Source organism: Castor canadensis, chromosome 4 (assembly GCF_047511655.1).
Source record: "Castor canadensis chromosome 4, mCasCan1.hap1v2, whole genome shotgun sequence".
In the NCBI taxonomy this organism is placed as follows: Eukaryota; Metazoa; Chordata; class Mammalia; order Rodentia; family Castoridae; genus Castor; species Castor canadensis.
The window spans coordinates 183,781,810-183,800,114 of NC_133389.1; the positions used below are offsets into that span (position 1 = coordinate 183,781,810).

The window sequence follows — 18,305 nt, forward strand, 5'->3', positions numbered from 1 at the left end:
CACATCCTTTTTATGCATGCACAGTTTCCATAAACATTTGTCTCTTCCAATCTTTTCCTTGAGAGTTAGCAAGACTTTTGTTCACCTTGGGGTTGACGGTAGCCTTGTGTTTTAGAAGAATCACCTATATTAGCTGTTTACCAGGTATATAGTTTTAGCTTTGCAAGATAAAAAAGTTATGGAGGTTGGCTGAGGGTCATGTGAATACAATTAACACTACTAAGCTGTACACTTATAAATGATTAATATGGCAAATCTTATATTGTTTCTTACTACCATTAATTTTTTTAAACAGCTAGTCACACACACAAATCTAATAAATCGCCCAACTGGTTACACAAACTCTTTTCCTTCTTTGTCCCACCTTCATAGAGGCATGCTACCTGTACTTCTTTGCTTAGCCTCTGTATCCCACTTCAGAAAAACAATGAAATGCAGATTTAAACAGTGGACAGCAACCATTCTCACTCTTCTGAGGTCATCGTGGGCAGCACCTACAGCATCCAAGGAACAAACACATGTTCATTTCCTGACTGATGACTGATAATGACTAAACAACTTCCCACAGACAATACACACACCAGGACAACTGAGCTGTCACCTGGGTGCAGGAGGAGCATATCCTGTCATGGTGAGGGGAACAGTCTAGGACTCAGGGTGACGGCTGCCTCCCATACTGCCTTTCCCCATCACTGGGATGGAAACAAGCAGCCAACAGAGCTGCAGCGCAAGACCAAGGACTCTCAACAAGTTGTCTTAGCATGTTTTAAAACTGTGATGTACGGTTCAGCAATATCCTTTTTTCTTATGTGGTCACTACAACACAAACATGTCTTTTTGTTATCTCTAACCATATCTGCACGCAAAACACACTGGCTAGAAAAACATAAGTTCTAGGGAGTCGAAACCCATTTTTCAAATCTGAAAGAGATGGAGAAAGGAAAAGGAGAGGACAAATGTACATTTTACTCACATGCAAAAAAAATGTGAGTGCGAGTTGACTTCATTTCCTCCCCTCAAACTGGAAATGATGTATGTAACTTGTCCCCAAATGGTTTCGAAATAACTAAGTTCTTAAGACTATGCTGTGCAGCAAAACTCATCTTCCACAACTGCAGTGTCATTTACTTCTAATGCTGAAAGAAATGCCAGTTTCTGGGACTCTAGAACAAGAGGGCTTCACCCCCAGCACTAGAAGCATTTGGAAATGGTAACTCTTTTTGGTGGAGGCCCATCCTGGGCTCTGTAGCACTCTGTGTGATACTGAGCAGCAACCCTGGCCTGGACCCACCAGATGTCCAGGCCTCCTGTTGGGACAACCCAAACTATCTCCTTCACTGCCAAATGTCCCCTGGGGGAAGATGGGGAAAACTGCCTAGGGCAAGGGCCCATCAACAGACTCAAACCTGAGTGACATAAGCCACCACCCCCACTTCCATGCAACACACACACCCATCACAAGACTGGCTCCTTTGGCACAGCATACCCTGTGGTAATGCAAATCACACACGGCCTAATGGGGCAAGAGGCTCTGGTTTTACCCAAGGCTCCTATCCCAGTACCCCTCTGTACTCTTGGCAGTCAGCTCTAGCATAGAATCCCACCAACGGCAGCTGGCTGCCCAAACTTGGCAGGGCGAGCACCCACATAACAGATTAAAATTAGGCACCCTAATTATTAAACTGTCACTGTAAAAGCCAGGAATACCATTTTTTAAAAAATGAATAGAATTAATGGATTTCTTTATTTGCTTGCATTTGTGATACTCAGCCTGTCTTTTATTATCAAGGCAATCATAAAAAAAATGTTTCTGCCACATATGCAAATTAAATCATTAGTATTTTTCCCAATTACAGTAACTGCTTATTTGTATTGCTGATGTATTCTCCCAATTTAGTTTCCTTAATATTAATGATATTGGAAATGTTTGAACAAAATAACTCTCAGGCAATACAAGAGACAATTTCCATTGTATACCTTTATGATGGTGGACCACCCAGTAGTAACCCAGATGGGCCACACCACAAGAGATTGACTGGGTAAACTCCCAGAGGCACAGGGCACTCCCCTCTAAACGGGGCTGCCCAACTCTTCCTCAGACAACCCCACCACAGGGAGAAATGGCCCAGGCTTTCCTATGAAAGAGCCAGGCAAGGGAAAATCAGGCTGGTAACAGCTTGTATTTTATCTACAATGCAAGGTGAGATGTATTTTTACATCTTTTACTGACATATCAGTGCTAAAGGCATGTTAGGTTTCATATCTGGCATTATCTGTCTGCTTGATCTCACTCAGGTCTCCCAATGCCTAGAAGACACACTGGCTCCATGGGCTGCCCACCCTGGGCAGCATGGGTGCACAGAGAAGTCTCCATATCACTACAGGCGCAATGCTGTCCCTCAGAGTGCAGAGGCCCCGGCCCTGCTCCATGTCCTGTGTCTTCCACTAAAGGTTGAGGTTCCTGAGCTGACCCTTGCCAGTCATAAACTTCAGTCTAGAGGCTGGATGATTTGTGAGCAAGCTGCGAGTCAGGAATCCATAAAAACACCACCTGTTTAGGAGACTGAGTCAGGCCTGCAGAACAGATCTGATAGTGCTTAGGTGAGTGGGGCCATTTCTTAACTACTTGGCCATGGCCCTGCCAAGAATCTCAGAGAAACCCCCAGCAAGTCACAGTCCACAGCGGAGCAACAAAGACAAGCTATTCCTCTAAATCTAGTATGCTGAATGACTGTCTGCCCCATCAACGACAGTTGAGTCCTTTCTGTCCCAAATAAAAGAACCCTGCAGGCTACCAGCACAAGAGCCCGCATGGCCACTAGCACGGCAGCTAAAACATCACCCACTTGGAGCACAGGGGTAGTCTACACTCTGATCCAGCTGGGGAAGAGGGTAAACCCCAGACACTGGGAGAATAAGAGAAACTGGTAAAGTGCAAATATGAGTACAGAGAGGGTAATGCTAAATCCACACAAGCCTGCAGGATGCTCAGTGCGGTCTTATCTGTGGGCTTGCAGTGTCAACAGTGGCTGAGGACAGAGACACAAGACACATGGAAGAGAAGCAGGTGGAGCAGTGTGGAGGCCAGGGGAGCAAATAGACACTATCAACTACACATGCTTGCTCGCCTCCACAGCAACTGAGTGCCCAAGCACAGTGTACTGTCTTCTACTGGAAAGCCACGAACACCCTGGACGTGGAAAAGGAAACAGCCATGGGCATCCCTTGACTACTCTGCCAAGGACTGGCTGCATGCCAAGTCAATGCTGAGCCACTTGGGCCATGCACACCTACTACCCCTGTTTAAGAAATTCTTGCTCTGGGATACCTGGTGGGCTCCAAAGAGCCACAATCTCCCTTCAATTGTATGCAAAATGGCATGTTTAAGTGTCTCTCTTGTGGAGAAATGTCCAATAAAAAGAAAACTGCCCTGCATCCAAAAGAACAGGTGCTGCACAACAGAGACAGCTGTTTCACTAGATACCAGCTAAGGCTACACCTCTGCACAGTCATTGAGTTCCCTCCCTGCCTTCCCCCTCTAAAATGCCAATTTAAATACAAGATAATATTTTAACAATATGACAGCTTAAACGAAACTTTCGTATTCAGTAGTCCATGGTCCAAAGCCCAGGAAGAGGGACACACTGAACCCTGAGGAGGAACCCTGACTCCTATCTGTTTCCCAAGTCCCCATACTGATATGGGGGTGCCACAGTGAGGCAGGATGCAGGACAGCACAAATGCTACACGTCATCCACATGTTATAGAGGCCAGAGTCTGGCTTCTGCAGGGAAAGCCCTTATCATCCTTTCCCTTCTCCTCAGAATTTCCTCTCATAAGCCAGGCGGCTTGCTACACTGATGTCCCATGGACCAGAGTGACTGGAGCCAAGGCCTCTGCCTGCTCTGGAGGAAGCCTCCTCCCCAGCTCTATTCAGGCCTTAGAGGAAAACCCCAATACTCGGCCACCCCCTCCTAATGCCTCCCAGTCTCCCATGCACTAGAGAGCAAAGAAGATGCTCTTACTGCTCAACGTACTGGGGCTCTAACCAGCAGGACGCAGCCCCACCCGGCCACCCTCAAGGTCTAAAAGCAAAGGGGCTCCTGAGCATCCTCCGCCCAGCTCAGCAGTAGGGAAGCTCTGCCTTAACCCAACTCCTGTCAGCAGGCTCAGCTGAAATACAGTGTGTGAACTGGATGCTCAGAGTCCATCTGCTCCCCCTGAGGCACAACCTCAAGTCTTCAAGCTGCCTGGGCAAAGGAGCCCTCGAGCACCCCTGCACCTGCCTGGCCTGACTTCAAGGACCCTAACCCTGGGAAAACATGGAGACATGGCAGGCCTCAGAGCCCCTACCAATAGCTTCATCCATTACTCCTCACAACTCACAAAGAGGGCAGGAGGCCAGGGAAGGACCATAGCCAGTGCCAAGGAATCCATGGAGGGCTGTGACAGCACTTTCTGTCGCTACTAAGTCAAAAAAGGCAGCTAAAATTATCTCTTGAAACTCTGTCCTGACAGTTCCTAGCCAGCTCCTGAGGCAAGAATAAAGGCAGGCCCAGGGCAGGAAAGCCCCTGCCCCCAGGCAATGTGGCCAGGCCAAGGACACATGAAGGCAACTGAGTAAGGGAAGCTAAGCCAAGCCTGGGAACACTGAAAATGAGGCAGAGACACATGTGTTATTCCAGTCAATGGGGAACCAGGGAACAACTGCGTAAGATGTCTAGACCAACAGAGTGAGGGAAAAGCCTGACAGTCATGCAGGGTAAGAGAGCTGGGAAGACTGAAGGACAGGATCAAAGCAAGATCCCAGACTGAAAGGACTGAGTTGCTAAAACAAACAAACAAACAAAAACAAAAATGGAGAATCAGAGGGATATGAAATGGATGGCATCAGAGAAAGGAGCAACATCAAGAGAGGGGATATCACCAGGGGCAGGTGACAAAGTCCCGGCCACAGGAAGACCCACATGATGGCTTCAAAGCCATCTTCCCCAGAGGAACATGACTGAGGGTGACATCCTGTCGTAACCAGGGGTGGCCAGTCAGGGCAGGAGGTGAGATCTGGGGGCCCAGATGACTCCATTGACTGGCTGGAGCCCACAAATACTTTGAGGATGGAGTCTCTGGCAGGCATCCTCAGGCCTTCACTAATTATTGGGACAAGCCTCCAGGCCACATCCGTGCCTGGTTTCAACAGGACACTAGAAAACTAAGAGGAATGCCTTAAGGAAATCCCATCAGCACCAGCTTTAGGAGTAACTGCCTGGGAAGGTGGCCTTAGGCACCTGGCCCAGCCATGGCCCTAGACCCTTGGATGAGATGACAATCAGAATTTCCACCCTAAAGAAGACTGTGTAGCACTAATGCATCTCCAAACACAGGAGGAACTGGGTGAGGACTGCCCTCCCTGAGAGGGGATTTCAGCACCCTGACCACTGTCACATGCACCAAAAGAGATCTAGAAACTTTGATGTTCCTCATTAAGTAGCAGTGGCTAGAAATGAGCAGGGGCTGACCCTCAGCCCACCAGGATCACACTGGAGGAACCTGAAGTTCATGCTACATGCGTGCTACAGTGCACAAGTATGTGGGGTCTGTGAGCATATGGGTATTTGTGTGCATGTGTCTGCATGTATCTGTGTGCTGCCTATGCATATGGCGTATGCATGTGAAGAGGAAAGAGCTAAACTGGGAATGAAGGAGGACAGCCAACAAACAAGCCTGGATGAGGTCACCCACTAAAGCAGGTGCTGGGCCCAAAAACACTAACGCAGCTGCAGCAGGGACTAGTAAACCAGAACATCTCTGTAGCCTTAGGCCACAAGGCCACCTTCTGCCTCAATCCTGTCATCTAGGCTGCTGGGTCCTTGGTAGGACCACAGGCCAGCTGCCACCAACACAATGCCAGAAGAGCCCTCCACCTTGCCTCCCACTTCAGGAAATCATCTGTGCATTTGTGGTGCACAGGTATGAGTTTCTCTGCTTCTCTCTGGATGGATGGAACACGTTCCACATCTGGGACATGACAATGTGCAGCACTATAAGATTACAAACAGCTGCTGTCTCACTTTGCCATGCATCTGTGCCAGGTCTGTACCCCCACTATTGGGGACATGAAGCTTGATCCTTACACAATTCCACCACAGCAGGAATCCTGCCACTCAGGTGATACAGACAAGAAAACAGGCTTGGAGGGCTAAGGGCATGACTCAAGGGGTAGAGTACCTATCTAGCAAGTTCAAGGCCCTGAGTTCAAACACCAGTACCACAAAAAAAAAAAAAAAAGGCTTGGTGAGGTCAGGCTTATGTCAGCTACACCAGATGCACACCCAGGCCCATTCTAAATAGCTGAGGCCTCCCACTGAGCTTTCCGCCCCAGAACTGTGCCCCTGAATGAGTCCTGTCCTTCCCATTGGGGCAGACAGCCCTACTATGCATACCAGCTAATGCTAAGGAGGAAAACACATGGCCTCAAAGCAGCTGCCAGTCTGTGACCCTCACCATAGAACTGTTTCTGCTGGGGCTTTGGTCAGATGAGAGGAAGAGTAGTGCATACCAGTGCCTAAGAGATGGCATGTGACAACAGCATGGGGGCCTGGCACACAGTAGACTGAAGAAACAGCTGCCCACAGGCATATGAACCCATGGAGGCTGCAATGCTAGTTTCTCTCAAGCTAGACACAGGGCTGGGGGCTGGGCCAATGCCTCCTTGTTTTGCTTGATCCTGATAATAATCCTCTGAGACAGAGATTCTCACATCCACTTTGCAGATAAGCAGATCAAGGCAAGGAAAACTGGATAAGCGGTCTACCACACTCTGGAAGATCATAAAGTCGGGACTCTGAAGGCCCCCAGCCTGACCTCAAAGTACATTCCTTCCAATGCACCCCTTACCTGCAGGCAGGAGAAGAGACCAGACGGGCTTCCAGAATAGTCCATTTGAACTCTGCCTTCTCAGTAGCCCCTCAGCATCTGCTCACCTCTGCACAGGACAGGACAGGACAGCCCTGCTCACAGCATCCCGAGACAACTGAAAATGTTACTAAACGGGCCACAGAAGGCAGCTGGGAAGTCAATCCCGAAGCCCACCCTCATCCTGACGTAGCCTCAGAGCTGGTCAGTCCTCCAAGTCTGCCTCACTGGGCTGCAGCCATGGGGACTCTACACCACAGCCTCCTCCTATCCTGTGGCATCACGCCCCTCCCCAAGGACATCTGCTTCTACCAGTCAGCCAGGAGAGGTGGAGTGAGGATGGTCTTGACAGGATTCTTGAACCCCCTCACTCAGAAATGAGCCTCTATACCCCTATGCCCTGACTTCAATGACCAGCCATCCACCCACAACCAGGAGAAATGAAGGGAGGGTGCTGTGGACTAGACTTCGCTGCCAGAGAATCCCAGCCCAGGCCCTCCTGCAGACCCTGCTGAGCACTCTCCACCTTGTGGATGGACCACTCTGTCTCACAGAGGGTAGTGCAGGACTCTGAGACAGGTTTGTGAATTATTCAGGACAGCATGTGTGTTCTGAGCTCACTCGGGGCTGTTCTGGAAGTGCTGATGAGCCTGAGGACACATGGGGAGCTTCATGAGGATGCTGGCAGCTGTCGCCATCCTCAGCATCCCTTCCCTTTCCACTCCTTTCAGACAGCACTGATTTCCATTCCAGGAAAATCAAGTCCCTAGCCAACTTCTGGAAGGAACCAGCACATAGGATGAGCCACAGGATGCAGGCTGGTCACCTGGCTACAGGGACTGGTACAGAGGTGGCTATATGACAGAAGCCGGATCAAGCACAATGAACTCAAGACTTCGCTGAGTCAAAGAATTTCCTGATGGGCATGAACCAGTGGAGCCCTGAATCAGCTGGCTGGGCCCTGTGGCCCATGAAACTGGCTCTCCTAAGTCTAGGAACAGGAGCAAGCCCTGCCTGAACACTCCCTCCATCTGCCTTCTAGACAAAGTAAGCCCATCAATTTCTTATGCTTCATGGAGAGATCCTACCTGATTGAAGGCTACCAGAAATACATTCCTGCTCAACCTCTAGAGTTACCCTCAAAATATCCCCTTTTGGTACCATTCCCATAATTCTGGGGGCATCTTCTAGTCCCTTGCCCCTGGGCTCCTCCATTCCTCAGGGGCCACCTAATCCTGCAGCACCTGTCAACCTGCCCACAGCTCAACCTATGGAAGGGCTCACAAAGCCCCCAGCCTTTACTTCTTCTCAGTCCTCAGTCCTTCACCCCTTGTGGTGCCACCAGAAGCTGCCACATGCCTGCAGCACCCTCATCCTGAGCACCCAGCCATGATGCTTCCCTCAGGCCACTGCTACCACACCTAGGACATCAGGGGGAACGAGTACACTGTGGCCTTCAGGCTCCTGCTTGTGCAAAGGGGAAGGAATAAAGAGAAGGCAGAAACCACACCAAAGAAAGGAGGAGGGAAGCCCTCTGTGACTGGACTGGAGGCCGGGACCATGGAACAGCTCCCTTTTGCAGACACCAGGAAGCATATGGACAGCAAAGACCTAACACGAAATGTCCATTAGGCCACTTCCACAAGCCCTGGTAATATGGCCTTGACCACAGACCAGGCCCTGTTTGCAGGCAGGTAAGGACACTGGCCCTGTGGAAGCTACACACATATAGCAGTGCCCTGGAGCTGATGACACCATAAGGGTCACTGTCCTGAGTTCTCAAGCCCCTGATCTCTGCAAACTCCTTAACAGTCCCGGCAAGGACAAAGACAGCCAAGATCTTGCTCTCAGAGGGCACTATGGTCCTGCAGTGAGGCCTCCTCTCCAGCAGATGTAACAAGGGCCTGAGCTGGTGCAGGGGCCCCAGGAAGTTCTTCAGTTATGTCAAAGGCCTAGTCACCAACACCCTCTTAAAGATGACATGCTCTGCTTCCCATTTCTACTACAGACCTGCCAGCAAGACTGGGGTGATCAGAAGGTGGGGTGGGAGGAGAAAGGAAGATGGGAAGGAGAAGAGGGCCTGGACTTGGACAGAGAGGCCTGCTTGCCCAGTACCTCCTCTGGGCCTCCCCTCTCTCCTCCCATCCTACAGATGAGGATGCTATTTGTGCTGACACCAGGTGACACCAGCCAAGCAAGCAGGTTGTGATAGTGAAGCTGAGAGTTCAGTCCAGGTCTGACTCCACACCCATGTCTGTCCCCAACACCCCAGAGCCATGGAAAATAAAGCATCTATATCTGCAGAACCACTCTTGTACACCACAGGCAGAACAGGACCACACTAAACAGAATTTAGCACATCTACAATCAGATCCCTTTGCCCCACACCTGTAATGAGATCACCCAAGGAGCCAGTGGAAGAAAGCAGCACTTCAAAAGCATAGAGTTCCACTGTTGGCCTCTCTGTTCTTCCAGCTCTGTTCCCACTTAATCAGACAAAAATTCATCAGAATGCACCCACATTTACTGTTCATGGTGACACAGGAAGACACTCTTCTCTGGGGAAGGACATAGGAGACGCATTTTATAACACTGTTGGCTAACTCCAAATTCTAATAGCTCCAGAGGAAAGCTCAATGCTTCTGCACCCGTGGTTCTCGACCATGGTGGTGGAAGCAGCTGTGCCAGCTGCCAGAAAGACCAGCCAGCACTGCTGCCTTGGGGCCTTCAGTGGGAAGAAAAGGATGGATCTTGAAGGCCAAATGCCACTTCATCTGACAGACATTTTGTCTGGCCACAAAATGTGCTAGACAATAAAAGTTAAAGGAAACAACATGCTTTCGAGAAGATATTTGCAAGGAAACCAAAATAAGAACTTGGGAGCCCTGTGATAACTCCTTTCCTGGGTCCTCTAACCTGGAGAGCCAAGAAAGGAGTTACAACAATCCTTATGCTAAAAGAACTGTTCCCAAAGAATGGGGATGGTGACCACTTATATGATCTTCTCAGGGCAAATCTCACATAAATGGTACAACAGAAGGGGTGAATCCACTGTTGCACTTCCCTTTAAAGGTCAGAAAGGTGACAAGTCCATCCCTGAGATCAGCCCCTGAGGTTCTTCCCCGTGGAGCCTAGCTATACTGTTAGCAGCACATACCACTGTGTGACCCACAGACCCTGGTGGCCATCTCCCCCAGGAATCCTCAGCCCAAATCTGAAATGGGGATTACAGGGCTCAAATGTGAGTTCTGACGTGAGCAAGTCCTCAAGGTCCTCTACAGGCCACGGGGAAGACCAAGGTCCAGGTGCCCTTGCTACATTCTGCTGACCTGCAGGGCTCACACTCCACCACACGACTTTAACAACATCACGCCACCAGTGCTGGTGCTGCAGAGCTGAACTCTAGTGTAGACTGACAGCTAACTAGGAGGCCAGCTCAGTCCCTTCCGGCTCATCCTCTGGCCCCACCATTCCACAGGCCACCTGGGGAGCCTCTAGGATGTGCACAGTGGTGTGCCTTAACTGAGTTAGCAGAGACAATGGAGCCAGGCACCAATGTGAGAAGCAGAAATATGAAAGTGAGCTCAAACCTTGATTAGATACACAATGACTGCACCCACACAGCAATCCTCCAAGGGGATGAGCCTTTGCAGCCAGCCTGCCAGTGTGCCCAGCTCTTTTATACTGTTGGGAGTTGTGTCACACTCCAGCCATGAGGGTCTCTCTACCCTTCTGCAGCACCACCACTGTGACTCTGGCTTAAAAGGACCACACATATTCCCAGCCTTCTGCCCCTGCCCTCTTCTCCTCATCATCTGGTCTGGCTCCCAGTGCCACTGCCCGTGCCCTGTAGCCTCCTAATCTCCCCCAGGGCCTCAAGCTTTCCACAGCCCTGGTTCTTGGGATAGCAACCATGTGTTCATCTGCTCTTCCTCCTAAGTCCCCAACCTCACCTATATCTCTTACCTACCAGCAGAAACAGGGTCCTCTTGATTAAGCCTGGAGTTAAAGGCTCACCACTGTGTTAGCCACAAAGCAGGTGGAGTCCCTTCTCCCAAGCCCAGGCTGAAACCTTGGGTGCAAGGTTAGTATTTGCAGACAGTAACTGATCAGTTCGATGTAATTAGGACCCCTCTTTAGCACTAAAGTGGGGCCAAGGGGGAGGGGCTCACAAGAACTTATCCATTTCAAAAGGAACTGCTCCAACAATCAGCAGTCCATAAACCAATGAGGGCCATTCCCAAGGGAAATGCAATTCCATCATTGCTGGAATAACACTCCCATTGGAATGCTGGTTCAGGCTTTCAGGCCTTAAGGAATGATTTATTGTTTCAAGCTTAAACATCAATCCAAGAAAAGCACTTGACTAACACAGAAGGAATACTTCATAAACAGTAGTAAACTAACAAAGCCTAATGTTCACATTTTTAAACAGAGCAGATTCCAAAATGTCTTTATATGCAGCCATATTAAGGTATCATGTTAAAAGTACGAGGCTAAATGTAAATGTTTAAATAATGTCGTTAAAACACATTAAAAGAAACAGGGAGAAATGCCTTTCATAAAAGCAGTGGCTTGCCATTTTGAACACTGCAGCCAGTCAATCCACCCGCCCAGAGGACAAGCTGTGCATACTGTGCCACTTGACAGCTGTGTGTAAGGCCCTTTTCTCTCACTCCTTGCTGCATCACAGATTCCACTTCACTTGTATTTATGGCATCTGCTTAAAAGCGTGTAATCTCCAAAATCAGGACCAAAAAGTTCCCACATGCATGCAGGGAGGGAGGGATTAGGAAACACAATTGTTGCACACAGGCAGAGGGCTACGGTAGGAGTGGGTCCTCATCTTGCTCTGCCTCCAGGACCTACACCATGGTGCACATCCATTCATTGAGAACCTGTACTGCCAGGTACTAGGTACAAAGCAGGCATAGACTCCCGGGACCTCTCGACTCCAGGGAGCCCTCAGCTAGCAAGAGAGATGACATTAAACAACTAATGTCACAATGAGCTATTGAAATTGCACAACTGGATCCTGTTAGGAAGGAGTAAGGGGGACGTTAGGCTACATTGAACAGGAGATCAAAGCACAAGAATGAATTGAAGGGCTGAGGAAGACAGAGGTAAAGGAAGTAGTTCAAGTAAAGAGAGCAGTATATTCAAAGGCCCTGGGCCAAAGAAGATTGAGAGGAACCAAGGAAGCAAAGCAGGCTTTCTTGAACAGGCCAAGTGCCATCAAGTGAGGCTGGTGAGCCAGAGCATGAATCAGGGGGCCTCCTGGTCCTCAGAGGAAACCCTGACAGGTCTTCCTGCCCCTTGGTGGAAGGGGCTCTGCAGCTGAGAAACAGGCTTGCAGCTGGGACTGCACCAGAGCGCTAGACCCCAACCAGCCCCGGCCTCAGAGAGCTCAGGAGTGACTCACAGCAACAAATACCCTCAGACTCTCCTCTTGCTGAGCGGATTTATCAAATTCCCAAGGACTGGGCTTTCTCCTTTGTAATTCATGGGAGTTGAAGAATATTTATTCCCAATGGAAATATCAATTGTTTGAATCCATTATTATTAAAACATAGTACATGCTTCCTGCAACAATGTACATACAATAGCAACATATATAAAAAGACAATGAAGTCCCTACTGTCCCATTTCCCTGACACCTCTGACAACCACCATTATCACATTGGAGACCCGTGGACATCTTTTAAACCCAGAGGCCTGGTCTGCACTGCTCTAGGCCCACATTTCCCACTTAACACCTGCACAATTCTGTGCACAGACAATTCCACAGGACAGCAACAAGTCCATTTACCAAGCATCGCTGTTATAAACGACGAAGCCTAACACCCTGCAGGTACTGGGCATCTGCACTTATTACAGTCTTTTCACTAGAATAAATTCTAAATGTAGAACTGCTGGGACAAGGGAAATGACCATTTGAAATGCTGACACTTTTCTGGAGAGCAATTAAGCATTATTGTTTTATGTAGTAATATATATTGACTTCTCCAGAGAGCAAATAATAAATAGCCAACAAACATCATGCTCACTAATGTGCTAGACCCTAGTCTAAGCAATTTCCATGTGTTACCTCATTTAAAGCCTGTGAAAAGTCCTATAAAATAGGAGTTGGTACTATCTCCAACAATGGATGTTGTCATCACACTCTATGGACAAGAATGAAATTTCCTTTCAGCTGAATTATAAGAAAGTTCAATCTTTTCTCTTATTAGCCATGGAGATTTTCTTATCTACGTCTTTGCTAATCTTGCAACAGAAAAGCTCATCCTTTTATTGTTAGTTTGCAAAAGCTCTTAATATACTATTAAGCTCATAAAGACATAATAGGTTGTATGTTTTTCCTCTCATCTCTGAGTCTTGCTTATATGGAGTTATTTTGCCAAACTTTTTTTTTAATTCTTACATTATTAAATCTGCCAGTATTTTCTATTAAGGCTTCTGGCTTGGTTTTAGGATAAGAAACACAATAACTCAGTTTTTCAGTTTGTGGTCCTCAAATGCATTCTTCCAATAAATTCATCCAAAAGAAATGACAGACTAGCTTCAGAGCACTAAGCTGCTCTGAAGTAGATGCAGAGCACAGACTGCCTTTCACCACCCTCACCTGGCCCCAGACAGTTTGGGGCTTTCTCTGGAAAAGATCCAAGCAAGGAGTAGGAGGCAACAACCAGTAGCTGCACTGTTTATCTTTTTTCTTGCGATTCTGAAGATGGGACCCAAGGCCTGTATATGCTAGACAAGCATTCTACCTCTGAGCTACGCAGTACAACCTAAGTACAGCATGAAGGCAGTTTCTTCATAGAACTTTAGATGGAAAAGCACTTAAAACAGCAAATGTCCCCAGTTAGGTGCTCATTAAGCATTAGGTACTGGTATATGTGACAATTACTCGCATTGTCGCCTCCCTGCTCTGGAAAGAGCATTCTGATTTCCATATAGGGTGACACAGAGTGCTGGCCTGGCCATTACATGGAGGGTCCCAATGGAAAAGACCTGTGTTCGATCCTGAACTTGCCTTCCAGGAAGTGAACAGGTGGTGTGTCAGGGAGGCAAGGGCAGAACCAAGGCTATGAGGGACCACAGATACCACAGCCCACACTATACACCAAAACAGGGCCTACTTCTCTTTCCCATAAGTCCAAGAGAAGACAACTGACCTCCTAAAGGAAAAATCACTGACCATGGCTCAGTGACGCTCATTCCCAATAGACAACTCTGTAAGAAGGGACTACAGTCTGCTTAAATGCAGCAATCTTGTGACTCGGCCCTCATCTAACCTGAATTGTGCACATGGTGCTGTACATTATTGTGTTGGTCAAGGTCAAAAGCAAAATCAAGAGCCCACTGCCCAGCAGGACACATACCAAATCTATGACCACAAAATCTGTGTTTCCTGGCCCCTACTCCAGGACAGTCTGGGACTACAACCAACAGAGCAAGGACTGGTCTCTGACTACAAGAGGAGCTCAGACACAGCTTCATACTGCACAGTTCAGTCTCACCAGCTACAGGCATGTACCCTGGTCCAGGGACTGAGCTGGTCACGGTGTGTCACCTGCCACCTCCCAGCAGCTGCTATTGTCTCTCATATCTGCATTTCCCTTGCTCCCTACATCAGGTATTAATACATTACTCATAGCAGCTTCGAAGCTGAGCTTCCAGCCGTTTTCAATAGAGGAACAGCATGGACAAGCTCTATAGGAGTGAGGAAATTTCCTTCTGCTCTGGCAATTAGAACGGCACAAAGTCGCCTTTCCTTTGGTGCCACCCCCAACATCAAAGGATTGGAATTCAAAGCCATTCATGCTGCATTGAAACCTCACAATGAAGCTGGAAAATGGAAGTCGATTACTGGGCATAAATATGCAGTAGTTAAAAGGAAAGAGTTATAACGAAATTAAACCGCAGCAGCCCCACAATGTGTGGAAACTTCCAGTACTACAACCCTCCTGGTAAACATGGAGAGAAGCATCCTCTTAAGGCAGGTTTGGGACCCAAGTCAAACCCAGCTGCTCAAACTGCACACAAACAGGGTGCCATGTTGACTTGTCCACCTTATACAGTAGCCCCCCCCCAGCCTCTGAAAAATGTGGCATTTGGGGCTTTTTATTTTGGCTGGCTCTGAAAGTGTTGACCACAGAACATTCTCTCTGGCTAGGGCCACTTCAGTCACATCTGTCCCTGGTGCCTGGCCTCCAGGCCTATGTACAGTTCACAGTCATCTTCCCCCCCAGGTTCCCCTAGCTCCCCTTGCAGGAGGTGGCAGGAACCCCCTAAAGGGGGCAGTGTTACATCTGCCTGGGAGCAAACCCTGCCTCTTTTCTGATTAATTGTGGCTCACTTTAGGACGGTATTTGATCTTTAAAAGAAAACAGAACACAGAATGCCATAGAAGTCTTACAGTGTGTCGGGGTGTGTGTTTTTAAGGCATGAAAACACTTCCTTCCCACACGACTGGGAGTTCTTCTGGGGAAATATGCCACAGATCCCAGGGAGTAGAATATCTGGGAAAGCTGATCTGTCTTAAAAATAGGTAACTGAACACAGACTAGAACTCACAGGAGCTACCTGAATAAAAAACTAAATCTCACATATTTTTGATATCCCAAACTCCATTCTGATGAAACTTCTAACTGGGTGGCATTTTGTATTTCCAATTATAATAGAGTAATTGTGTTGCCATAGTGACTGCAAAATTCTGCAATAACTTTTGTTGCCTTGTAACTGCTGTAGCGTATATTTGTGTACAGGCAGCTGAGTTGACTTCATTCAACCTCCCTGCCTCTCCCCAATCATTACCCCCACCACCACCTTTCCTAGCTAGATTCTGAAACCACCAAACCAGCTTTCATTAGACCATTTCTGAAATAATGCCCGGAATTAGCAGAAGCAATTAAAACTCCAGGCAACCCCGATCATATCACCGAAGAAAAAGCGAAACCAGGTCAAGGTGCAAGCCGCCAGCATCCCCCTGGCCCCGCCAGGCGCGCAGGGCCAGGGCTGTTTACAGGTTTACTCCCCAGGCCTTCAATGCTTAGGCGGTTTGTGGCAACGGGCGGAAAAGCCTGAGTAGAGAGAAGCGGAGGCAAAGCGACTACCCAGGCCTTTCCCCCTCCCCAAGCAGGCAGCCCTGCTCTCAGCAAGCAATTAGACAGGTCTCTACAGTAACGCAATTAGGATTCAGTTAGGAAAGTCATTAGTTCTAAAATAACTTAAGTTTAATTTCTGCAACCCTTTCTTTGAAAACTGTGTCACAGCAGGTCAACTGACACACGCAATGAAGAAAACACTCCTATCCGCTGCTGCAAGTTATTACGATTTTTCGATGTGCGTTAAATGAGTACACGGGTTCCACCCCCGGCCCTTCCGACCGACACGCGCGGTCTCTCCACGCTCACTGTAAACACCGGAGGGGCGGCCGGGGCTCGCGGCGCCCACTCGCCACGCCGGGTCGCGGGCAGCACCGGGCCCGGCCGGGCCACGGCCACCCCGCCCTCGGGCCGCGGCCCCCGCCCCACGCCGCGGGAGGGGCGTTTTCTGCAAACTCACAGCGTCTGACAAAGTTACATAAACGGCTCGGCCGGCGCCCCCGCCCCCGCCCGCGCCCGCGCCCGCGCCCACCTGCCCGCGGCCGCCCCGGCCCGAGCAGGCCGCCCCGCCGGCGGCGCCGCGAGGGCCACTGCCGGCCTCGGCGGGGCCGCGGCGTCCACCTGCCGCCGGCGGCCTGGGCGGGGAGCGGACAATGCCCGCGGCCGACTGGCTTACCGCGGCGGCGGCGGCGGCGGCGGGCCGCGTCTAGCCCTGCTCGGGCGCTCCGAGCCGCATCTCCTCAGCCTGCGCCGCCACCGCCGGCAGGCGGGCGGGCGGACGGGCTCGGGCGGCGACGGCGACAGCGGCCGTGCAGAGCGGGCCAGGCGTGAAGTAGCGCAGGCGAGCGGGCGCGCGGGCTTGGGCTCGGGCGGCGGCGGGGACGATGCTCCGCGGCGGCGGCCCCACAACCTCCCCTCCTCATTCACAAAAAATTGACCCACGTTGAACCATGATGCTGCTCCCCCTCCAGCACCGAGCCGCACAGGGATAGGCCGCGCCCAACGCCCGTCAGCAGTCCAGGCCCCGCCCCCCCCGCCGGCGGCCGGCCGGCCATTGGGCGCGACTGCCTTGCGTCACCTCCCCTAGCGGGCCCCGCCCCCCACCTAGTTTCTAATGAAGAGCGCGTCAATTACGGCTCGGCCCCGCCCACAGACGCCTCCCGAGCTCCTGGACGCCCTTCCGTTGGCTCACGGGGTCTAGGCCCGCCCCATGACGGCCCAATCGTTGGCCCGACAACCCGAGCGCCGCAGGGAGACTCCGCCTCCGACCGCCTTCCCACACACACGTCCCGGACCCCATTGGCTCCCGACGCTATCAATTCTGGGGACCGGGGCGTACCGGAGGACTCTCCAGGCGCCCGCGTCGGGCACTTCGCTGTGGAGAAAGTGCAGGGAGCCGGGGCGAGTACTGACTGGAAGCCGTGACCATCCCCGCTCAGCAGCCCGCGGCGCCGCCAGTGGTCATCACTGCGTGCCCGCGCGCCTGTCCCGCGCTCCAAGGGGGTGCAGAGGGGCGCAGGCTGAGGCGCAGATTTAACCAGGCCTGGCCGCAGCCTCCATCTTGGGCACGGCGCGGGTCACGTGGACTGCGTGCCGGAGACGCCGAGCGCCGAGGCGAGTGCGCAGGCGCGGCGGGCCCCGCCCTGCCTGGCGGCGGGCGCGCGGACTCGGGGTGCGGCCGGGGGAGCGGGCTGGGCTGCTGCGAGCCGAGGGCGGGCATGAGTGGGGTCCGGCAGGTGTGGGGTGGAGTCGCCGCGGTCCCGGAGCAGCGTGGGGGTCGGCATCTCGGGGCTGCGCTGCGTCCGTTTGTTCCCATCGGGAGGTGTAGCCCAGCTGCGCACCTCGAGCGCACGGTGTTTGCAGAAGCCGGCGGCCGTGCCAGGGCATGGCCTCTGCGACACGGGCTCGGGTGCTGGGCCCGCGGGTGCCCACGCCTTGCCCTGTAAGGGTTGAGCAGAGTCTCGGGGTAAACTGAGTGCGTGGAAACAAACACAGTTTGCAAAATGAAATGTGCAATTTCACGTTATTTTAATTACCTGGAAATAATTAGTAAGTGACTCGAAAACTTTGCTCGTTGTTAGAAACGCACGCACTCGGGGATAAGCTCACTTTGAACCCTCGGAATGAGCTGTGCAATTCCAAAACAAAAGAGCTGAAGAAAATGGCCCGTGATGGCTGCTGATGGAAAAACGCGCTATCAGATTTTGGTGTAAAATGATGCAGGATCAGAAGCCAGCTATCTTCTGCATTATAAAAGTCAGTGTTCAAAACTGTTTGACAGGATTA

At 50.7% G+C, this 18,305-nt stretch overlaps 1 protein-coding gene across 4 annotated transcripts in view; it reads right to left on the minus strand.

The window, feature by feature from the left end:
- Window positions 1–17,585, minus strand: part of Hdac4 (histone deacetylase 4) — a 289,492-nt gene extending 271,907 nt beyond the window's left edge. The window contains exon 1 of one of the 4 annotated variants that reach the window (XM_074072154.1): window positions 17,359–17,585. The gene's annotated coding sequence lies outside the window, so the exon portion shown is untranslated. Of the gene's footprint in view, window positions 1–3; window positions 16,364–16,695; window positions 16,806–16,961; window positions 17,013–17,358 lie in introns of those variants that run through there. The other 3 variants (XM_074072156.1, XM_074072155.1, XM_074072159.1) reach the window with 3 other exon arrangements.
- Between the last annotated feature and the right edge of the window lie 720 nt (window positions 17,586–18,305).